We start from the raw sequence: 17,414 nt of genomic DNA, 5'->3' as shown, positions 1-17,414 counted from the left end.
GTCTATCTGTTCTATGTGTATATATCTATTCTATCTATTTTATTTTGTGGGGTCATGCTGTGATTTTACTGTACGCAGCTGCTGAAATGTCAGGTTTTCAAGGACATGGGTGTGTAAAAATCAGACGGCACTTGCATGGTCCTAGTGCGATGTGATTTTTTTACCACACTGTGGCAAAAAGTCTGAAGGGGAGTTATGTTACACTGAGGCTATTGGCTTCAGTGATTTGAAACACAGAAGTTTTGCTCCAGCACACCAAGTGTTGAGATGGGTTAATCAGCTATTTTGTTTAAGGACTGGGTTTTTATGGATAACCATAGAGCGGGTGGGAGGTTGTCCACCTTATCTCCACCACAGGGTGTGGTCTGGAGCTTAAAGTCGGCCTCCAGAGGCATTCAGTGTTCAGTGTGTTTGGAGAGAGTAACTCTAGAAAAGTAGCTGTGTTGGTGCTAAACTGAACTCTGTGTTTTTTTTCTATCCCTGAGCAAGCGGATCCAAGCAAACATAAGGACTGTGAGATACCATTTTTTTACTGTTGTGCCCAAAGAGCCGTGTTTATTTTACTTCATCACAGTTTATGCTACATGTACCTAATAAACTAGTGAAGAGACTTAACCTTCGTCAGGCTGCATAATTTTACAAAGTTAACAGGCTGCAGAGGTACAATTGTACCTTCATATATACCTCCTTATTGAAATTTGGCCAATATATTCTGGACCAAAACTGCAGAGATGTCACGAAATTTCAGCCCTCTACAGCTTTTCGAAAAAAAAATATTGCAATTTTAAAACGGAATAGTTACAATTGTACCTACTCAGCCGGACAAAGGTTAAAGAGACAGTGTTCCAGTTTCTACCTCCATGTACCGCTGAGTGAGATGATCTACCACAGGTGATGTTTCGAATGCGAGCAACATTCCTGAGCACAGGTAGCAGCTGCGGACAAACCACATGTCATGGGTAAAAGGGGCCATAAGCCAGGAGATGACAGACAGCATGGAGGACCTGATTAACCATCTTGTAAAAGCACAACAGCAGCAACAGCTGGCACATCAGGAGACAAGTAAGCTGCATATGCAACAGATGCAGCAACAGCAGTAGCTCCAGCAGCACCAGCAGCAGCTCCAACAACAGCAGCAGCACCAACAAGACCAGTTCAGACAACAGCAATAGCAGATAGAGGTGCTCACAGAGGCAGTTCGTGGGAGGCTGGAAACCATCCCCCAATTGCAGGTGACAACACATACTCTGGAAGGTGCAAAGACGAGCGATGCAGGGGGTTATTGAGGGGTTACCAAGTGGCACAGGAAAAAACTTGTACTGTACTGTGGACTATCAGTGGTGGGTGAGGGTTTGCAGGGATTCCCTGTAACAATAAATGGGGTACTGATGTTAGGATTCTTGGACTCTGGGACATTGGTGACCCTGGTAAGGGCCATACTTCCCCACCAGTTAATCTCCAGAAAACACATGGGCATCCGCTGTATTCACAGTGACACCAACGACTACCCTGTTGCCTCAGTGACCATAAAAACAAACTGTGGAACTGAGTCCCATTATTTCAGAGTGGTTAGGGACCTGCTACACCCAGTCTTAATAGGGAGGGACTTTAGCTTGTTTTGTCACTTATGGGGAAGGCTGGGGTACCAAGTGAGTCAGACAGGAGCCAGTGCAACCGTGGTACATCACAGTCGGATACGGATTAATTCCCCCTGTGTGTCCTTGCTGGTGAGGAGGACGGCACGGTGTCCAATGAGGCCGAGATTCTTGAACAAGTGGTTTCTGGGGGAAATTTTTGGACTGTTCAAATGCAGAGTTTTATTCTAAAAGAGGCATTTCACAATGTAACAGTGATAAATGGGGTCGTTCAAGAGCCGAGGGCTGACACCAGGTTTCGACATTTTACTTTAAATGAGAAGCTGTTATATCGAATCAATAAATAGAGGAAGTGGTAGAGCAGTTGGTAGTACCTGGTCCTTATAGGCATAGTGTACTAGACCTGGCCCATTCTCATGTCTTGGGTGGGCATTTGGGAGTAGACAAAACTGAAGAATGGATCTTTCAGAGGTTCTACTGGCCTGGATGTCACAGAGAGATTGTTAACTACTGCAGGTCCTGCCTCACCTGTAAGCTAACTGCTCCCGTATCCCACTTCCGGAGTCCCCTATTACCATTGCCCTATATACAAGTTTCATTTGACTGGATTGCTGTGGGCCTTGTAGGGCCCCTAGTTAGGTCTGCCAGAGGGCACCAATACATCCCAGTGGTAATGGACTATGTAACACGGTACCCAGAAGAGGTACCACTGAGAAACTCCTACGCCAGGAGTATAGCTCAAGAGCTAGTCCATATTTTCTCCCCGACGGGCCTGTCTGAGGAGATCCTGATTAGAGATGAGTGAACCTAGGTTCGGTTGGGCGAACAATTCGCCGAATTTACCTGCTCCCCATTAGATTCAATGGGAGGCCAAACCAAACATGCGTAAAAAAAAGTTACCCAAACAGATAAAATTAGGAGCAGACACCATGAAAAGTTGACCTACAGTAGAAATTTGCTAATGTCACTGCAGCAGTCAGCCATGGGACATGCATAAGTTATCAGGGTCTGGGCCAGCATTTGCAGCTTTGAATTGAAATATCAATTAAGACCTGGTGGTTAGGGGAGCAGTGTAAGCCTTCTTTGCTGGAAGCCCGGATACCTCATGCAACAGTTCTAATTTTCTTTCCCCAACCACACTCAAATGACACACACATCAGTTTCAAAGAGTACTATTTATAGAGAAATGTAGTGAAAGTAACACAGGTTGTTGATTGATCAACTGACCCACAGTAAAACCTTTTATAATGGCACAGAAGCAGTCAGCCATGGGTCATGCATGAGGTATCAGGGTCTGGGCCAGCATTTACAGTTTTGAATTGAAATTTCAATTAAGACATGGTGGTTAAGGGAGCGATGTAAGCCTTCTTTGCTGTGATCCCTGATACCTCATAAAACAGTTCCAATTTTTTTGCCCAGGCACACTCAGATGGCACAAACAGCAGTTTCATAAAGTACAATTGGTTTAAAAATGTAAAGATAGTAACGCAGATGGTTGAGTGAAAGTAAGTGCACGCTTGCCTGTCTGGGAGCCATACTTCTACAGGCAATACATATGAAGCAGACCCAACTTGGATTCTCCACATTCCAAAAAATTATTGCCACACACCACTGAAGTGGTTTCAATTTCCACAGAGTATAAACAGTATAATTGGCCTCTGTCACACTTTCCACCACAGGCAACCCACCAGATGAAGACCCAACTTGGAGTCTCCACATATAGAAAAAATTATTGTCACACACCACTAAAGTGGCATTAAATTTCACAGAGTACAAATAGTATAATGGACCTCTGACACCCCATCCACTACCGGCAACCAATCAGATGAAGACACAACTTGAAGTCTCCACAGTTCAAAAAATTGTTTGCAACATCAGCAGCAGTAGCAACAGCAGGCCCAGAAGCCATGAAAAAGGTGGCAAAGACTGCAATAATTTGAGATCAAAGCCTGACAGTAAAAACAACACCATTGCCTAGTCTGCCCAGTCTGCGACTGGAATGCAAAAGTCATTGGAGGTCCATGACTTGTTCATTTTGATGAAAGCTAAGCGATCTACAGTTTCAAGGGTCAGCCAGATGCGCTTATCTATCTGGACACCATCAGCAGCATTGAAGACACGCTCTGAAATATCGCTGGCTGCCAGTTGCGACAAAATCTCCAAGGCATGACAGGAGAGCTCAGGCCACTCTTCCATTTTTGAAGACCAAAATGCATAAGAGTCCAAATTCCCCTTGAAGGCATTTATATTGAGCTCAAGATTGTTAGGTGTCGATATCCCACCTCTGCACAGGGGGAATCTCGAACCATCTCCGCTGTGGTCTCCTATTCTTCTCCAGCCACAGTGGAGTCTGCTCAGCGGAGACGTCGGTCCCAGCATCTAGCTCAGGCTGATACTGGGCGACTGGTTACTGCTGCCTTTCCAGCTTCTGCCATTGTAGCCAGTACTGGGCAGCGGCGAGCAGATGTGTTTGGGACTAAGTCCTGCTCTTCCCTTTCTGAGCATGCTCAGGGCAAGATCTCTCATTGGAGATCAAGGGTCAAATGCTTAGATACTGCAGCAAATCCCATTGGTCCTTTAGGAAGGTCCTGAAGATGTTCTTCTTCTGTGGCTGACTCCCATTGGTCCTTCTGGGAAGGTCCTGTTCTTGCTGCAGCTATAAAAGGTTTGCATGACCGCATGGCCATGCGCTAGTGTACATTTGGAATCGTGTGTGTGTTGATGAGTGCAAGTCGTTCTTTAAAATCCCCTCCCTTGTGTCTGACTGTTCCCAAAAGGTGGATGCTTGCTGTCTAATGCCCGACTAAGTGGTCAACCTAAAGACACACGATACAGCGTCTATTGCTGTAACCGCAAGTGCGGAGCCGTGCACTTATAGAGCGCTTACCTATCCCAAGTCTGGGTGGTTAGTGGCGTCCGCCAAAGCGGCACAGCACGCACTCTTGAGCTTTAAGTTATATTTTAAGTTATATTTGAGACCCCAGCTGCGGTGTCGAGCTCAAATGGTCTGAACATACTCTAACCCTGTGTCTTGGGATAGAGTCCTGAGACTCCTTGCTTGCGCTCTTGATGCGGTACCGCGGCCCTGTGACGCAACAGGGTTTGCTTCCTTCACACAGGGTGAAGTTAACCCGTGTGTGTATCCACATTGTACCGCCATATAGTCCATCATTACTCAGCAGTAGGTTCCATCTCTGCACAGTGGACCCCGGGCGGCAAACGCACCTTATGCCATCTCTATTATAATTTGGTGCGTTCTGCTAGCCCTAACATTACACTAGCGCCAGGGTCTGGCTAGTAATTACGGACAAACAGCAATCCTTGCTGTACATCCAGCAGCTGGAGGGTAGGTTGGCGGCTCTCGAGGGCACAACCTCAGCTGTGAATGTAACCACAGTTGCTGTTCAGGCTGCTAGAGTGGCAGCAGCAACCTTGTCCACTGCCACCCCTGTTCCGACTCTATCTCGCCTCCCGCTGCCAGAAAATTTTTCTTGTGATAGTAAGTCTTGTAGGGGTTTTGTGAGTCAGTGCTCTATACATCTTGAGCTTCTGGCCGCACGTTTCCCCACAGAGCGGGCTAAGGTGGGATTTATTGTGTCTCTCCTGTCGGACAGGGCGTTGGAGTGGGCTACGCCGCTGTGTGAGCGTGGCGATCATGTGGTGCAGAGTGCTTCGTTGTTCCTGAGCACTCTGAAACAGGTCTTTTTAGGACCTCATGTCACCCATGATATGGCGCTCCAACTGTTGGCATTGACTCAGGGCTCGTCCTTGGTCAGCCATTTTGCCGTCCACTTTCGCACCCTAGCATCTGAGCTGGAGTGGTCAGATAAAGCCCTTTCTCCGATACGATATTTGTGGAGGGGGTTGTCTGACCATGTGAAGGACGCTCTGGCCACTAGGGAGATTCCTGCCACACTGGAGGAGTTAATAGCAGTGTCCACTCGTATTGAACTCCGTTTTCACGAATGGCGGTTGGGGCAAGCCCAGTGTAGGCAGAGGTTTCGGCTGGCTCCCACCTTTGCCAAACCTTTGGAATCTCCAGTCTAGACCTCTGAGTCACATGAAGCCATGGAAGTGTCAAGAGCGGGACCTAAGTCCCAGACCGCTCGTGCACTCCAGATTTGTCATGTTTGCCAGCAGTCAGGACATCTTGCCACCAGATGTCCCCAGCGGTCAATGAAACATCAGCGTCTAGTGGTAGTAGGTGGAGGTACACTTGACACGGCGATGTTTGCCTAAAAATTGTCCTTTAAGGGGACAATTACTAAAGGCCCATTTTCCCACTCTGTAGAGCTCTGCGTGGATTATGAGGCTGAGTGCACTTTTATGTCATCTGCCTTCGCCCAACGTCATGCAATTCCCCTGGTAATGTTAGCTCAACCAGTGACCGTACGAGTGGTAAATGGGTCGACACTGCCCTCACAGATAACACACCAGACCATCCCTTTCTCTCTGTCCATATCACCATCTCATCATCCTGTTAGGGATGCCTTGGCTATGGTACCATTCTCCTCATACTGAGCGGTCTACAGGCAGAATTTTGGGATGGGGTGAATCTTGTGGGGGTAGATGTCAGAGGGAATGTGTTCAGGTTGCTGAGGTGCCCGCAGATCTATCCTCTCTCCCCAAGCAATATTGGCCCTATGCGGACGTGTTCTCCAAAAGAGCTGCGGAGACCCTTCCGCCTCACCGCCCCTATGACTGTCCTATTGACCTCTTGCCTAGTGTGAGCCTCCCCGGGGTCGAGTTTATCCATTATCTCTCCCAGAGATGGAGGAAATGTCACAGTACATCCAGGAAAATCTGGCAAGAGGATTCATTAGGAAGTCAGTGTCACCTGCAGGGGCTGGGTTCTTCTTCGTGTAGAAGAAGAACGGGGAACTTCGTCCATACATAGATTACAGGGGTCTTAACGCCATCACCATTAAGAATAAGTATCCTTTGCCCCTGATATCTGAGCTCTTTGATAGGCTTCGGGGAGCAAGGGTATTTACAAAATTAGATATGCTGGGTGCTTACAACCTGATTCGCATCTGTGAGGGGGACGAATGGAAGACGGCTTTTAACATCAGGGATGGGCACTATGAATATCTGGCGATGCCCTTCGGGCTCTGTAATGCCCCAGCCGTTTTCCAAGACTTTGTGAACGATATCTTCTGGGATATGCTCTCCACCTCGGTCGTAGTCTATCTGGATGATATTCTCATCTACTCCTCTCCAGATTTTGACTCCCACCGGAGAGATGTTTGCAGAGTCTTCGACCTCTTATGGGCAAATTCCCTCTGCGCAAAGTTGGAGAAATGTGTGTTTGAGCAGGAGTCTTTACCTTTCCTAGGCTATATCATCTCCACCCAGGGATTGGCTATGGATCCTGCCAAACTACATGCTGTGATGGATTGGCAGGAACCCCATTCTCTTAAAGCGGTGCAGCGCTTTATGGGGTTCATTAATTACTAACGCCAATTCATTCCACACTTCTCAACTTTGGTAGTTCCCTTGGTTGCCCTCACCAAGAAAAGAGCAAATCCCAAATTGTGGTCTGAGCAGGTCTCCAAGGCCTTACTCTCCATTAAGTCACACTTCGCTAGCGCTCCCATCCTACATCGCTTATGTAGATAAGCCATTTATAATGGAGGTGGATGCCTAGTCTGTTGGTGCTGGAGCAGTCCTTTTCCATAATGATGCTCAAGGTCAGAAATTTCCTTGCTTCTTCTTTACTATGACCTTCCAACCAGCAGAGAGGAATTATTCCATCGGGGACAGGGAGTTGCTAGCCATGAAGTTGGCCTTCTCAGAGTGGAGACATCTCTTGAAGGGAGCTCGTTTTCCCTTCCAAGTCTTCACAGATCACAAGAATTTGGTGTACCTGCAGACAGCCCAGCGGTTAAATTCTCGCCAGGCAAGATGGTCCTTGTTCTTCTCCCAGTTCCATTTCACCCTCTATTTTCTTTCCGGGGAGAAGAACATTCGTGCCGACGCTCTCTCTCACTCCGTTGTATCATCTGAGGAGGAGAAAGAGGAGCCTCTGCTTATTGTCCCCACTGAGAGCCTGAGAACTGTGGTCCCAGTTTCAATCAAGTCTGTGCCTCCAGGGAAAACTTTTGTACCATCCAATCTGTGTCCAGAGGTTCTCTCTTGGGCTCACTCATCCAGGGTGGGTGGACATTTTGGGTCCAAAAGGACACCTGAGCTACTGGCGAGGACATATTGGTGGCCACATATGGCTCGTGACGTCGCAGACTATGTTCGGGCATGTGCCTCTTGCGCCAAGAACAAGTCTCCTCAACAACGGGCAGCTGGGTTGCTTTACCCCCTGCCGGTGGCGGACAGGCCCTGGGAGATGGTCGGGATGGACTTTGTGGTGGGCTTACCCAAGTCTCGTAGCTGCACCATTATCTGGGTGATCACCGATGATTTTTCCAAAATGGTGCACTTGGTGGCTCTTCCACGGCTACCTTCTACATGGGCTCTGGCAGCGTTGTTCATCAAGCATATCTTTCTCCTACACGGTATGCCGGACAAAATTGTCAGTGACCGGGGTCCTCAGTTTGCGTCTCTATTCTGGAGAGAGCCTTCGTTGTTTACTCAGCATTGAGTTGAATCTCTCCTCGGCATATCATCCCGAGACGAAAGGGTTGGTTGAGAGGGCCAACCAGACCCTGGTCACATATTTATGACGTTTTGTTTCTGCCAGGCAGAATGACTGGGCATCCTTGCTACCATGGGCAGAGTTTGCGCTTAACAAAGCTGTAGCCGACTCCACCGGTCTGACTCCATTCCTCCTAAATTACGGCCAGCATCCGCATGTCCCTGTGCCCATACCTGTGTCTATCGCTGACTTCAGGGTGGCAGACTGGGCTGTGGAGGCACGGGACATTTGGGACTGCACTCAGGATGCCATTCGGGCCTCCAAGGAGAGAATGAGGACCTCTGCTGATGCTCATCGGTGCCCCGCTCCGACCTTTGCTCCTGGCGACTTGGTGTGGCTCTCCGCCCATAACATTAGGCTGCGAGTTGAGTCCACTAAGTTTGCACCTCACTACTTGGGTCCCTTCAAGGTCCTCGAACAGGTTAACCCTGTGGTTCCCCACTGCGGTAGAGGGCGGATCGCTCTAGTGAATCATCCCCTGATTGCAGTCAGATAAGTTTCTATGCTTTTATATCTGACTATAAAATGAGTATGTCTCCTGATGAACATACATAGGGAAACGCGTCGAGCTGAACATACTTGTCTATATGAACTGTACATATTTGTCTATATGAGCTGTTACTGGGCATTTATGTGTATTTGTTTTGCACTGTTTTTTGCATCTTACCTTGCTATTAGCTTGTTTTCGCACCTTTTTACAATATATAGGGTGCATTAGGGATAGTCGACTAGAGTGGGGGTGCCAACTGCGCAGGAATATAGGGTGCCAACCCCCGCAGGCAGGTAGAGTGTATCCAGGTTCAGTGCAGGGGTATAGGCTAATTTGCCTCAGTATAGGCCGGTATAAATGTGCAATTTTTGTAAGTGTCATTTGAAAATACACTTTCTGCACAGGCCTTACTAGTGTATATATATCCCAATTTGTTACTATACGTGCAATATATCATATAAAGTGTGCAATATATTATAGGCACACCTCTTTGCACATTATTTTGTCCAGTACACATTTTTTCTGTCTGTAGTGTATGGTCTGCTGAGTGCTGTTTTGACTATCTTCTGCACGATAGGGCCTATTAGGGATAGTTAGGGCAAGCCTACGTTGAGCAGGGGCGCTATTGCGAAGGATTATAGGGTGCCAAACTCTGCTGCAAGGTAGGGCACAGATAGTGGGCCCTCTAGGGAGATAGTGCACCCTGTATCTTTGTCTGCAGCCATACATGTTTTTAGGTCGTGTATGTTGTTTTGGATTAGGTTTTTATTCATAGTAAGTAAATGTTAAGTTTTATTGTGTCATTTACTTTATCGTAAAATAGTGTCTTTTGCCGGTGAATTATTTAAAGTAGGACGCTTGCATCTTAAAATTCTGTGAAAAATTCTACCGTCTAGCCCTTCCTCCATGCCTGGGTATCACTGACACCTTTCATGTGTCCCTCTTGAAGCACGTATACATGTCCTGGTTTTCCGAGTCATCTGCCGGGACATCAGGTTCGTCTACGGACGATTATGAGGTGAACTCTATTTTGGGGTGCAAGGTAGTACATGGCAAAAAATTCTATTTGGTGGATTGGAATGGTTATGGCCCAGAGGACAGGTCCTGGGAGCCTGCTGAACACATTCGAGCTCCACAACTCATTGCTGCCTTTGAGTGTAGCGAGGTCCAAGGAGGGGGGGGTAATGTTAGGTGTCTGTCACATCTCTACTGTGGTCTCCCATTCTTCTCCAGCCACAGTGGAGTCTGCTCAGCAGAGATGTCGGTCCCAGCATCTAGCTCAGGCTGATATTGGACGACTGGTTACTGCTGCCTTTCCAGCTTCTGCCATTGTGGCCAGTACTGGGCAGTGGCGAGCAGATGTGTTTGCGACTAAGTCCTGCTCTTCCCTTTCTGAGCATGCCCAGGGCAAGATTTCTCATTGGAGATCAAGGGTCACATGCTTAGATACTGCAGCAAATCCCATTGGTCCTCTAGGAAGGACCTGAAGGTGTTCTTCTTCTATGGCTGACTCTCATTGGTCCTTCTGGGAAGGTCCTGTTCTTGCTGCAGCTATAAAAGGTTTGCATGGCCGCACGGCCATGCGCTAGTGTACATTTGGAATCGTGTGTGTGATGATGAGTGCAAGTCATTATTTAAAATCCCCTCCCTTGTGTATGACTGTTCGCAAAAGGAGGATGCTTGCTGTCTAGCGCCCGACTAAGCTGTCAACCTAAAGACACACGATACAGCGTCTATTGCTGTAACCACCAGTGCGGCACGGTGCGCTTATAGAGCGCTTTCCTATCTCAAGTCTGGGTGGTTAGTGGCGTCCGCCAAAGCGGCACAGCACACACTCTTGAGCTTTAAGTTATATTTTAAGTTATATTTGACACCCAGTTGCGGTGTCGAGCACAAGTGGTCGGAACGTACTCTAACCCTGTGTCTTGAGATAGAGTCCTGAGACTCCTTGCTTGCGCTCTTGGCGTGGTACCGCGGCCCTGTGACGCAACAGGGTTTGCTTCCTTCACACAGGGTGAAGTTAACCCGTGTGTGTATCAACATTGTACCGCCATATAGTCCGTCATTACTCAGCAGCAGGTTCCATCTCTGCACGGTGGACCCCGGGGGTGAACACACCTTATACCATCTCTCTTATAATTTGGTGCGTTCCGCTAGCCCTAACACAAGATACTCCTGCACCATCCTCTCCCGTAGTTCACAACCTGTCAGACTTGTACTATTTCTGCTGGTGCATGGGCCGGTCAAAAAAAAGTGTGAAATGACAGAAATATGCCACTTACATTGCTGCTGCTGCTAATGTTATGTGATGACAGCTTGACATTCCAGGGGTTGGAAGTCTAGAACTGCGATGCACACTGTGTGTCTCACTGCTGTCTTGGGGAAAACCACTCTTAAGATTGTCTACAAGCATTTTTCAACACTCCAGAATGAACGCTTCCCTTTCCAGGGGGTGGAAGCATCTGCAAAATTTACTTTTGTACTGTGGATCTAACAGAGTGGCAACCCAGTATTCTGCACTACTATATTGTAGTGCAGCAGCATTAGTGCAGTGTGACAGATAGGCAGGGACCACAGAAAAGTTCAAAGCAAATGTCTTTTAATGTCCTAAAAAAACTCACAAAAGAAACAGCACATGGAAAATCTCTGAATCGCAGCCGGGCGTCAAAACAGTCCTACATACGAGACCGGTTGCCATGATGACTGCACCACCATGTCACGCTGAGGGGTGCCAGGCCTTTTGGCTCTGCTTGGCTCTGTGTTATCTCACACAGGCTGAGATTTGCAGATCCACCAGCTTTGTAAGTTTGCAAATACAGACTGACACCCCCAAACCCTTTACTGCAGGGTTTTTAACTGGAATCTGTGGCAATGGGCCACTTGTAAGACCCAGCATGAAGGGAGTGACCTACCCCACTACTGTCCTGTAGATTGCTCCAAATATAAAAGCCAATGCTGGGTTTTCTTATATCTGCCTTGAAATATCTTGGACATGACCAAACTTACTTTTATTTTGCACTGCAATCACAGCTATATCTGTATCTGCAATGCACTCCAGCGGTCTTCCATGCGCATCCTGGGGGACACATAGCGACCCTCGCATATGACACCTGTCAATGCCTCACAATATGTACAGTTGTGCTCAAAAGATTACATACCGCGGCAGAATTTTTGCTTTCTTGGCTTTTTTTTTCAGAGAATATGAATGATAACACCAAAACTTTTTCTCCACTCATGGTTAGTGGTTGGGTGAAGCCATTTATTGTCATACTACTGTGCTTTGTCTTTTTAAATCATAAAGACAACCAAAAACATACAAATTACCCTGATCAAAAGTTCACATACCCTTGTGATTTTGGCCTGACAACAGGCACAGAAGTTTACACAAATGGGTTTGAATGGCTACTAAAGGTAACATCATATGGTGTTATCATTCATATTCTCTGAAAAAAGGCCAAGAAAGCAAAAATTCTGCTTGGATATATAAACTTTTGAGCACAACAGACCCCTTAAAATTTTTCAGTCTTTGTTTCATTGCAGCCATTTGGTAAATTCAAAAAAGTTCAAAAAAACTGAAATATCACATGGTCATAAGTATTCAGACCCTTTGCTCAGTATTGAGTAGAAGCACCCTTTTGAGCTAGTACAGCCATTAGTCTTTTTGGGAATGATGCAACAGGTTTTTCACACCTGGATTTGGGGATCCTCTGCCATTCTTCCTTGCAGATCCTCTCGGGTTCCATCAGGTTGGATGGTGGACGTTGGTGGACAGCCATTTTCAGGTCTCTCCAGAGATGCTCAATTGGGTTTAGGTCACAGCTCTGGCTGGGCTAGTCAAGAATGGTCACAGAGTTGTTCTGAAGCCACTCCTTTGTTATTTTATCTGTGTGCTCAGGGTCTTATAGTATAGTCCACAGAGAGCAGAAAAGTGACAAAGACGTTTAACACTTCAGTAGTCAATAAGCAAAAAATTCATTTCAAAGCTCTGAATACAATAATGCGGTAAATGTGTTAGAGAAAATTTCCTCCCATGGGACTTTGTTAGCTGAGTTACACCCAAATGGTGTTTTATATAATTTTTAGAGATAAAATATTCTTAATATTATTAGATTATTTAATATACATAGACTTACTGTGCATATACAGTATTTTCTGCAAAAAACTAAATCCTGGAATAAGAGTATGTTCACGCGTATGCGTCTTGGTGTGTTTTTTCAGCTTTTTTTCTGCTAATTTTAGCTGTGTTTTGCAGTGCCAGCTATGTCTACGAGATTTCAGAAATCTCATGCACACAACTTGCTTTTTTTTATCCTCAGTACCTTGGGATTTGCATAATAGAGCATGTCACTTCTTTCTGGGTGGTGCAAAAAATGCTGAAAAACGCAAGCATCAGGTTTTGCTTCATTTTTTGTGTCATAAACTGATGAAGTAGAATCAGATTTTGTTTTTTCACTAAACTTTATATCAGCATGCACAATAGACAAATGTAGCATGACAAAAACACAGCAAAGAAAACGCACAAAACAAGCAAAAACGATGCAACAAAAAACGCAACAAAACCTGCTTTTTGCAGCAATTTACTATTGCCAAGAGAGCAGGTTTTGCTGCAGAAAAAAAACTGCAAAAAATGCAACTTGTGAACATAGCCTAATAGAGAAAGCATTGGCTAATCGAGAAGAAAGATGTAGAACCGGGATTTTTACTTTGTTTGTGGTCATTAAGTCACCAGAGGTTTTTTTTTTCTAAATTAGTCTTTCTGAGGAACTTTGTCAGAAAAATCATTTACATACTTTAGGTTATGATTATATTTTGCTAATAAGGAGCAATGTAAATTTGAAAGGATTTTACTGGGCATTCCCCATCCTTTACACCAGAGCATGTTTTCTGAGGGTTTTTTTCTTTTTGCTGTAACACCATTTTTTAACAGGGTTTTTACACACTTACAACCACACTTTTTTCTAACTTTAGAGGTTTTAAAGAATTCAAATTCAAGGAAAAGATTCACTGGGCCTCATTCATTTCCTACACTGCTCTGGTGAAAAGAAAACTGAGCTCCGATTGTTTGCTATGAGCAACAAAGACAGTTTCACTACAAGAGATTGTTCACATGTTGCATTTATCATCTGTTTTATTCCATGTGTTCTTCATGTGGAAAAATGCATCATTTTACAATAATTGCAAAAGGAATAAGATTTCCAAAATCTCAGCCCTACAGTGCCTTTTTTCCTTGCGATTTTTTACCTTTTATTTTTTAAATGCAGCATGATTAATCTTTCAGCCTTTTTATTGCAGTTTTTCCCCATTAAGATCAAAGTGGCTTAGCATCAAAAAATCTCAGACACATTAAAAAGTAGACACCAAAACGTGCAATTGTCGTTCTCTGGCCATAGCCTGCATGTAGCATAGAGAAAAATGCAACGAATAGATGACTATAACCCGATAAGCATTATCCAGTACAAACCACAAAAGGGAAAGAGGGTCCACCCTGTAAATATATTCTTCAACATTGAAATTGCAACATCAAGAAAGATAAATTGTGGAATTATGAAAATTTCAAGATCTTTCAACATGTTAATGATATGCAAGTGATGAAAAAATGGAAACAAAATTTTCAAAACATCTTGAATTATTCAGTATCGAGTATGTGCACCACAAGAAGAAATATACACCTTGTATTAATGATGATATTGATGGTTGTCTGAGGAATGTTCTGCCATGCTGAGTGCGCTTCAACATACAAATCATCAAAATTCACTGCTGGCAGCTCCCTTTGCAACTGTAATGATGTTCCAGATGTGCTCGATGGAAGACAAGTCTGGAGACGCTGCAGGCCATGGTAGCATGTTTAGAGAAACAACACTGCATACAATAGCATGTGTGGCCACTTTTTATGGTGTTGAAAACTGGCTCCTGGTATAATTTGGAGAAATGGCCCATTCCAATGGTTCCACAAATGACTTAAGTGAAATTGGACATCGCATATGAAACCTATGGCATCAAACAGTATCTACACAAATGATCAGATGGCATTTTGCACAACATTGGCTACAAGTCAGACATCCATTTAAATTTGTTCCAATGACCTCTTAACACAGCTCTAAATGGCTATCATGGTGCTGACCAAGACTACAGTGAAGGCTTCAATGAAATCCCTCTTTTGTCTTGAATACAGTGGTATCTGCAAATTGATCTGGAAACCACATGTACAATGCCATGAAGAGGTCTTCATGAGATCCCGCCACACCGGTCCTTTACTTGAAATTATACTGTTGGGTGTCAGGTATGGTAGCCGAACCCTTCTTGTCTTAATTACAGGTATTCTATCAGCTCAGCACTTCACTGATTTAGTGGTGGAACCAATAGTACAGAATTTCTCCAAATTGACCCAGTCTTTTTTTTAATCACATTAACCCAAAACATATGCTTCTCTTGCTACTTTGAGCAGCCTGCATGGCCTAAACATGCTACTATAGCCTGCTGCTTCTCCAGACTTGTCTCACAACGAGCTCATCTGGGTTGTCATTGGTCAGCAATTGCAAAGGGATCTGGCAGCAGCTAATCTTCATTTCCAAGTGCATCCAATGTGGCAGAATAGTCCTGAACCATTAATAAACTCATTCATAGCATGCCGAAGCATGCTTTTTTTTTTGCAGCTGCTCCTCAGAGCATTGTTTTGTTTGTCTCCTTTTTTATTTTTTTAAGTCCTTACCGACATATAACTTAGGAGTACGTCATACGCCAGTTCCCTGACTTTCATGCGGGCTTGCACACTGAGCCCGCATCTTTCCCCGCACATGGCAGCTGATAAAAACATCCATCATGTAACTCTAACAACCATAGGTGGAGTGGAGCTGCACCTGCACCTGTTAACCTGTTAAATCCTGTTGTCAATCTATGACAGCAATATTTAATTAAGTATTAAGATTTTTTTGGCCTCCGCAATATTGCAATAAAATTCGATAAGAGGTGATCAAAGCATCATATCTACCCCAAAATGATATAAATAAAAATATCTTCTCAGGGTACAAAAAATTCTGTAAGCACTCACAAAGCCCCATATCCTGAAAAATGAAAATATTACAGGTGTCATAAAATGCGACACAAGAAAGTTTTGGTTTCTTTTTCTTATGAATTTCTGAAAATAAAATTTTACCACTTAAACTATGCATGTTTGGTATCTGCATACTCGAACTGACCTGGAGAATCATATTGCCTGGTCAGTTTTATCGTATAACGAACACTGTAAATAGAAAACCTAAAAAACAATTGCGAAGTTGTACTACTTTTGCAATGCCAGTGCACTTAGAAATGTGTTCCTGCTTTCCATGATAAAATGAATCATAGAAAAATAAAATATATGTGGCTCTTGGAAGACGAAAAGTAGAAAACAAAAATGTAAAAAATGTAAAATTGTAACTAACGTGCGAAGGGGTTAATCTGGAAAATGGTTACAGAGATATGGACCATTTCATTTTTCATGTTCCTTTTATGTTCTTTATTAAGATGGCATTGCAAACAGTGTAATAAAGCAGGGAAACCTAAAGACATGCTCCCAACAAATCCTGTGAGCAACATCTCCTACATTAAGACCATAAAAAATAGCAATAAAAATAAAAGTTTATATCTATAAAACCTTATAGCAGATTAAAAAAATAAAAATTAGACTATCCACTTTTGACCTGGTGACAGGACATCTTTAATTTTTCTACACTATGAAAAATACTTGTATTCCTCCATGTATACAAACATTATTTAGTGAGATCTGACAATAGCTGTAATAATTCAGGAGAGCACTATCTGCTTACATCTCAGTGTAGTCAGAAAAGGAAGTGTTATCCAATGTTACAATGTGTACTTACCATGTTTTCAAACAAAGACAACTGTATACTTAACTATTATCATATAAACAGCATTTAGGAGGACACTTACCTGCTATTTTCGCACCAGCACGTCCTACCAAATCCACAGACTGTGCATAGGAGAATGACTGCACAAGATGCCCGGGACTTGTTTGCAGGAAATCAGTAGTTGACTTTGTTAACACCATCATATTTAGAATATACTTCCTGAAGTCATTTACCACAGCTAAGAAGAAGTTCCTCTGAACTCGTACAGGCTAAAATTAACCAAACAATCCTAATATCACAAGAACGCTCATATATATACTGTACGCTTATGTATATACAGCTCTGGCAAAAATTAAGAGACCACTGCACAGTTTTATAAAAATCTGAAAAATCAGCTTCCCTACATGTCTGACAGCCATTCCATTCCAGTGTCAGTTGAATTCCAACCAGAGTGCACCTCATTCTACTTAATGTGCTTCTGATTAGGTGATCGCCTGAACCAAACCTTATTTAATGAAGGAAAGTATTAAAATCACTGCTGTGGTGTTCACAATCCAATTGCAATAGGACAAGCTAGATAGCAAAACAAGTGCTAGTAATCAAGGGTGGATTAAGGGTAGCCAGGGCCCCGGGCTGTTCAGACTCTATGGGCCCCCGATCTTGTGATGGGGTCATGCGATGGGATCATCATATACCTGAACCACAGATTATTCCAGAAAATTTCCGGGGCCCCTGTTGTGAATTCCATTCTTGGGCTCCCTCCGGTGGTTGTAAATGGCACTTTTGTGAATTCTGCCCTTGGACTCCCTCCGGTGGTTTTAAGTGGAACTGCT

The 17,414-nt window shown here is 44.3% G+C and overlaps 1 protein-coding gene across 2 annotated transcripts in view; it reads right to left on the bottom strand.

Annotated features, from left to right (window-relative positions):
- BANK1 (B cell scaffold protein with ankyrin repeats 1) overlaps positions 1 to 16,753 on the bottom strand; it is an 828,100-nt gene extending 811,347 nt beyond the window's left edge. For both annotated transcript variants that reach the window (XM_077277945.1, XM_077277934.1), the window contains exon 1: positions 16,664 to 16,753. The gene's annotated coding sequence lies outside the window, so the exon portion shown is untranslated. The remainder of the gene's footprint in view (positions 1 to 16,663) is intronic.
- Positions 16,754 to 17,414: the final 661 nt, after the last annotated feature.

This window comes from Ranitomeya variabilis, chromosome 1, assembly GCF_051348905.1.
Source record: "Ranitomeya variabilis isolate aRanVar5 chromosome 1, aRanVar5.hap1, whole genome shotgun sequence".
Classification (NCBI taxonomy): Eukaryota; Metazoa; Chordata; class Amphibia; order Anura; family Dendrobatidae; genus Ranitomeya; species Ranitomeya variabilis.
This window is presented reverse-complemented; position numbering and strand designations above follow the sequence as displayed.